Raw genomic sequence first — 7156 nt, 5'->3', positions numbered from 1 at the left:
CGCTTTTGGGCATAGTGGAAAAGAGGGAAAACAGTTTTTTTCAAGCTGTTAATGAAATGTCATTTGCAATTCACTTCCACAGCTGTCACGTGGCAGATCCGCAGCACCCCCGGGTTGCACTGGCTCACGCGGTGGGGGTGTTACTTCAGAGGGGGTTTTGGGAAGGGGGGAAAATGCACAAAAGCATCAAAACACAACTACCCCGTCCCCGGAGCTCGGAGGCTGTGTTTGCCATGGGTGCTATTGCTGGGTGAAGTGGCTCAGCCTCCCCTCCTGGCTCAGGGGACAAGGTGGGGGGTCAGCAGAGACCTGGCGGAGCAACACACCTTTTCTGTGGGGTCTGGCCCCAGAATTCTCCCTGGATTTTATTTTTCCCCTCCTTTCATCACATATCTATATCCCTCATGTATATTTCCCCTCCTCTCATCTGTATCTATATCCCTGCACGTGGGCAGCCAGTGGAATCCCACTGCCTTCCCCCCTCTACAAGGCCTGGTGGTGCTGCTCGGACCCCCTTTTCCATCCTCCCCCTGCTACCTGCCCCCTCTGCCCCTTCCCAATTTCTGAGTGCTCCTCTGCAGCTGTGAGCAGGTTTAACTAATCTTTCTGTCAGTGGGGTACTTTATGGAAATTGAAAACTAATTAACGTTCATCTCAGCAGCTAATCACATAAAAAACCCACTGCCTTGGCCTCCCTGGTCTTAAAATAATGATGGCATGTGAGCAGGAGTGGGGAAGACCTTGATCAAGCCCACCAGGATGGTTTGCTCCCTGAGACAGACCTGGGATGCCCATGACACCCCATACCTGGGGATGGGTCACCTTCTGCTGGTGCTAGATCTGGCTCCTGGCCCACTGAATCCATCTTGTCCATCCTACAGCTCTTCCCTCTGGCTACCATGACCCAAGAGGTAGGGAAAAGGCATTCTGGGGCATTTTGGGGAGAGGTGGTCGTGTGGGGCTGGGGCCGAGAGGGCGATGGAGATGTGCGGTCAAAGATGCTCTCGCCCGCAGTGACTCTATTCGGCTTTAATTGCTCCCTGAAGTTGCCGGCTGCTGGCGGCACTGCATCAGAGATGTCACGTTATAGTCATGCGTGAAGAGCTAATGGTCAAGGGTGACACCACCAACAAAACATCCTCAGGGAAGCTGTCAGCGGGGGGCAGAGGGGATCAAAGGGCAGAGAGAGAGGCTGTCCTGCTGCCAAGGGTCGGGGCTACTGCTGGAGATGCAGGTGCCCAGCGTAGGGCTGGTGGCAGCACTTGTGGGGCTTTGTGGCCAGAAAATTGTCCTGCCACATCAGGGACAGTGCAGGCAGTGCCCAAGCTGAGTGCTGGCCCATCTCAGAACTCCTGGAAAAGATGTCCTTTGACTTTGAAGCTTCACACTGGCACAGGTTGGGAGGGCTTGTGCTGACTGTGTCACTGGACCAGCGTTAGCTGGTCTCTGCTGTGCCCCATGCTGAAGGGTGGTAGCCCAGGTGTGACCACCCAGGATGTGTAGGTGGGTCTGAGATGCACAGCTCCTGTGACAGCCACAGGGGCACCAACCTGTCCCTTCGGGCATCTGCACCCTCTTATGCCCTGGCTGGAATGCTGCTGTGCCCCGGCTGGTTGGCACCTACCAAGATTTGAAGGGAAGACCTGGATGAGACCCCATCTCAGCCATGCAAGAGGTTAAGGGGTACGGTGTGGTGGGGTTGCTTTTTCAGGTGCTGCCAAAGTCTGCAGGCTGTGCTGCAGCGAGAGCAGCGTGGTGCAAGGTGCCCTTTCCTAATGCCCTCGTCCCCAGAGGCCACTGCAGGACACAGGCTGCTCCTCTATTTCGCAGCAGTGCTGGTGTGGCCCTGGTTTGCATTTGGCTCGGTGCTCCCATTTCCAGCTGCTTCCCGCTGCTAGGTGCAGTATCTCTACCCCCACTGCCTCTCTGGTGGGATGGGGCAGCATCTCCCTGCCCTCCATCAGCAGGAATGGCTCGGAGAAAGCCAAGCGAGACGGCCACGCTGCTGGGGCGCACAGATCAGCCTGCCAGAGAGGCAGCCCTGGCTGCAGCCATCCCACCGAGAAGCGCGGCGAGGGAGGAAGAGTTATTGCTGCAGTCACACACCAGCTATTACCTCCCAACAAAAGGCAGCGTCTGCACAGCCGGGAGAGAGCCCGAGGACAGGGACAGCCCTGATGACCTTCAGAGGACATGCAGCAGACAGGCCAAAGCCCTGATCATCCCAGACAGGTATGCCTGCGGGCACCCCTCCACCTGGCCCGGCGCAGCGGGAGCCTCCCGGGATGCTCCCCATAAGCCTTCAGCCGTTATCAGCTTCAAAATCTCCTCGCTCACCCCCTGGCCCGGGTGGTTTGTTTTTTTCCCTTCCAGCACACGTCAAGCTTTCAGGTTTCTGAAAGGAGGCAGAGGCGATGCTGTTGTCGGCGCTTAGCCGCTGCGAGGTGCCAGTACCCAGCCTGACGCTGGAGTTTGGACGCATCCCTGCAAAGCGTCATTTCCCAGCCCATTCCTGGCAGCCGGAGCTCAGCAAGGAGCCTGCTCCTAACAACCAGGGCTCAAGGCTAAGGTGACAGCACCTTGTGGAGTAAGCCAGGGCTCTCAACCTGAGCCCGTGGTCAGGATCTATCATCTGTATCCCTGGAGCCTGAAACCCTCCGGGACACCCAGGTTTGAGGGTGATGTCCCTGTGCTGCTGCTTGCCCCAGAAGTGAAGGTACTCGAGGGCATCCTCATGCCATGGTAAGAAACCACCTGTAGGCAAGCAGAAATGACTGCCTAGCTGGGGTTCTGGGCTCTGCCTTTAACCTGGCCCTAATTCACCTTGGGGGGGTGGGGGGGTGTTTGTGTGTGTGTGCAAGAGCAGAAGCACCAGCATCCCCATGCTCAGCTCCCCACCCAGCCAGCGGCCAGGGCTAACTGAAGGGGCGGGGGGGAGTGGGTTGTCAGCAAACGTCAAAAAGCAAAAAACAAGCTGGACTTCGGAGCCAATTAAGTTTGTGTAATGCGAGAGAAGTGCTGGTTAAAGACATGGGAGCGGCTGAACTGTATATCCATTTATTTAAATGCAGTTTTCCATGGAAGTGAAGTACATGCATATCATTAGTGCCAAGTATCTCTAATAAGGCTGTCTCCACTAATATGCCAAAAAGAGCTTAATTAACTATGCTTCACCGTGAGCCAGGGAAGTTCCTCAAATGCCTTTTACTCTGGAGCAAAATGGGTCTTGAGACAGGGGTGCAAATGTGGGTGGGTGGGTACCGATAGCGTGGCTGGATTGGATCACCCCGTGCAGCAGTGTCTGACCCCGCTTAGCTGGTGGGGAAGAGCTTCAAAAGCACATTGTGTGCCCAGGCTCCGTCTGAAGCATCAGAGGAGCACTGTGGCTACTCGGAGCGAGGTGGCAGCTGCCTCCCCGGGACACACGGGGCCATTGCCTCTCAGCGCCCTGCAGCCAGCGCAAAGCCCCAGCACCCTGCAGACTCCTTGGCCAATGCCTCTGCCTGTAATTAGGGAGATGGAGGAACCAGCGTGAGATTTCCATGGCTGCAGGTTATGTCTGTCTCTCCCATCTCCTCCAGCACAGGAGCAAAAATGCTCAGCCTCAGCCTCTCCAAGCCCACCATGTTCCCCCCGTCCTCCCCCATCAAATCCCTCACCCAGCGGCTGCAGCAGGGCTTGTCCCTGTGCTCCTCTGCACCATGGAGGAGCAGAGCACTGACGCTGTTGTGACGTGCACTGTGCAGGGGGTGAGCCTGGCCTCCAAGGGGTGACACTGCTGGCAGCAAAAGCAGGGCAGCAGGAGCCCCACGGTACGTTGTTGGCACCCCAGCATGGATGACACTGGCCACGCTGGGCTGTGGAACCCGCTGCAGGACAGCTCTGTGCCCAGGGGAGCTCTGCGGTGGCACCTCCAGTCCCGCTGCAGCTCCCTCCCGGCTTTCCGAGCATGAGACGGGCTGCCTGGGCTCACTGGGGTTGCAGATCCCAGGGGATTTGTAGTGCCTGGGCGCTAGCACACTGCTAAGCCTACCTATATGCACACATGTACGTATGTAAATACGTTATACAGATGATGATATATATGTCTTCTATTTCATAGAGAGGTCATAGCTGTGTAGCTGCCAGCTCTTTTGCACAGCAGACTTTGCCACCAGCCCAGCCATGCTGGAAGCTGGGGGTGATTTACCAGAGCCCCCCGCTCAGCACCGGGCAGCTGGCAGCAGAGTGGCGAGGCCCGGGAGCCCCCTGTCCCAGCGCCAGCCCCACGCTGGCCAGGCTCCAGGCAGCGCTCCCCGCTTCCCTCGCAAACCTCTTAGTCCCGGGTTAATTAATCGTCATCAAATAACCTGCGTGGCCGCAGCTGGGATGGCAGCTTCACCTTCCCTCCTTCCTGCTGACGCCTGCGATGCTGGGCTCTGTCCTGGCGGTGTTGCCTGCCTTTCACGGGGCTCCCGGGTGCAAGTACCCAGCCCTGGGGCGGGGGGGGGGCAAGGGACAGCCCCTGGAGAGTGGGCTCTCTCTGGGAGTGGAGGCTGGATAGGAGCAGGATCTCGCTAGCACGACTCTTTTTGTTTCATGGGGAAAGGCGTTACGTGCAATGGCCGCACACGCCCGGGAGATGAGTTTTGAGGCAGCTCGATGGGATTCCCCACTTAATGTCCCGGCCAGGCTCTGGGAATGCCGCAAACTGCTGCCACAGATCTCGGGAGCTGAAATTACCTCTATTTTGCAGCATCTTCCCATTGCCCCTGGGGGTTGGTATTAGCTGGCAGGCACTGGTGGGGCCCCTCCATAGGGTGTCCCCTATAGCGGCGCGGTGTCGCTGCCGGGCACCTGAACAGATATTTCTGTGCCGTAAGAAAAAGGTTAAATATTTTAATAAGCATTAGCCACATGTTGAAGGTAAAACGAGCTGCTTGCTTTCACTCTCTCCGTTTGTTTTTTTTTGGGTTTTTTTTTTTTTTTTTGCATGCAGATGAACTGGAAGCTTATTAACAAGATGAGAGGCTGGAGCCTAATTAGCAGCAGGACGAGGGAGCTGCTAGAGCTGAGTCAGCGAGTGGGAGAAGCGCTGGCGTGGCCCTCGGCAAACGCCACAGCGGTCCCCGGCCATCGCCGCCTGCCGCTTCCAAACCGCTCCAGAAAACAGGAGAATGGGGCAAAACCCCGCGCGGTCCTGGCAGGGTCGGGGAGAGCAGCCTCACCCGGGTCTGGCTCTGGACATCACCTGCGTGGTCACCCCAAAGCCACTGGCTTCAGGGTTTTTTTCCTCCATGCTAATTGCATCGTAGCTTGGATTTTACGGGTTGAGCTCGGGCCGTGTTTCCAAGAATATGTTGGATATTTAGGGACAATGCCACCCAGGCATTGAAAGGAGGTACTGGGGGGGGGGAGGGGGGGGGCTCGAGCGTGCCTGGTGCCCACTCGCAGGGGACCGGACTGCTCTAGTCCCCATGTAATTTGTTTCAGTGACTATTTGCTACAGATTATATTTCTTTTCTCTTTCATTTTGAAGAATCATTTTCCACAAAAAGCCGGGAAGAAAACAAAGTGGAAAAAAAGCCCACCCCTCCAAACCACCAAAATCAGGGAAACATTTTTTTTATGTATTTTTTTAAATAATCTTTTTTTTTCTCCTGTCCTTTCTTCTATCCCCCTTTCCCTGCTCTGAAGGTTGCTTCAGGCAGATGAAGGACACGCCCCAGCCACCGCGGTGGTGCGGGCAGGGGCTGCCTGTCCGTCGAGGCTAGTGGCCACGGGGTGACGGGGACTTGCCCCCGCATGAGAAGCTGCTGCCAACAAACCCCTCTTGTAATTTGCACCTTTGGAAGGCGCCAGCAGCCGCGTGGCTCTGCCGTTCATTTGCATTTTTAATTAGCTGGGTTCTCCCAGCGCCTCTCAGCTTGCCCTGTCCTGGGGCCAGCGATGGCTGCAGGCAAACAGAGTTGATTCTGGGGGCCGAACAAAGCGTTTTGGTGGCCCACAGGGTGGGACCTTGGCAAGGTGGTGATGGCATTCCTCTTTCCCCCCCTGTTTTTCATATGTAATGTACCCTGCTTGGTCTTGGTCCAGCCCTGCCACCGTGCCATCACCACCCGTGTCCGTGCTGAGCCAGTGCCCGTCCACCCGCCCCCCTCCTCTGGGCTCCTTCCTCGCCATCCTCCTCCTCTCCCCGGCACCGAGCGCCCACACCGGCCCCAGGCTCCCCCCCGCCTATGCGGGCCCCCCGCAGCCGCACCTTGAACCGCCAGTGTGCAGAATTTCCCTATAAAGCTATTAAAACTCTACCTCATTAGCAATAATTAAAAGGTGTAGCACACGTTCCCAATAGCTCATGCCCTTGGGCACGGTCATTTTTAATTTATTTTATTTTATCTTATCTTTATTTTTTTATTTTACCTTTATTTTATTTCATCTTGATTTTATTATTTTATTATTATCTTCATTTCATTTTACTTTATCTTTATTTTAGCTTTATTTTATTATCTTTATTTCATTTTACTTTTTATTTTCTCTTTAATTTATTTTATTTTATCTTTAAATTCTTTTACTGTATCTTTATTTTATTGTATTATATTTAGCTTTAATTTTATGTTATCCTTGTTGTATTTTATTTTACTTTATTTTACCTTTATTTTACTTTATTTTGTCTTTATTTTATTTATTATCTCCACTCCTACACCCACCATGCCCAGAGGATGGGCAGCCATCACCCCTCCACACCGTCCCCGCGGTGCCAGCAGAGGAGGGACCGGGGGACAGCCACCACCCCCCTGCCTGCCCGGCAGCGGGGGGCTGCCTGCATCCAAGGCACAATAAAATATTTTACTACAAAGCAGAATTACTCCAAAGACTGATGGGCTGACTTGCAAGACCCACTCACGTTTATGGAGGTCGTAAGTTATAGACTCCCAGTGAACTGGAGAAAAAACATAACCCTCGCCTTTTATAGGCGAAACTTCCTGCCATATATTAAACTCTCCAGCAAACGGACGGGGGCTTTACTGCAAACTATAACTTTAATGCCTCCCAACCACTCGTTAGTTTGGAAGGATTATTAATAACCAGGGATGTGCTTCGCCAGCCCCGCGCAGCCGCCGCCTGTCTGCCCCGGTGATGCTGGTGGCTCCCAGAGCTGCCGGCACAGGGCTGG

The 7156-nt window shown here is 54.8% G+C and overlaps 1 long non-coding RNA gene across 1 annotated transcript; it reads left to right on the top strand.

Moving 5' to 3' along the window:
• Window positions 1–710: 710 nt before the first annotated feature.
• On the top strand, window positions 711–5372 carry LOC114015004 (uncharacterized). Its single transcript, XR_003558725.2, has 3 exons — window positions 711–2232; window positions 2374–2742; window positions 4979–5372. It is a non-coding gene; the product is annotated as an uncharacterized LOC114015004 (long non-coding RNA).
• The last annotated feature ends 1784 nt before the right edge of the window (window positions 5373–7156 follow it).

The sequence above is a fragment of the Falco cherrug genome, chromosome 12, assembly GCF_023634085.1.
Source record: "Falco cherrug isolate bFalChe1 chromosome 12, bFalChe1.pri, whole genome shotgun sequence".
Classification (NCBI taxonomy): domain Eukaryota; kingdom Metazoa; phylum Chordata; class Aves; order Falconiformes; family Falconidae; genus Falco; species Falco cherrug.
The sequence above is the reverse complement of the archived record's forward strand: the minus strand, read 5'-3'. Positions and strand labels throughout refer to the sequence as shown.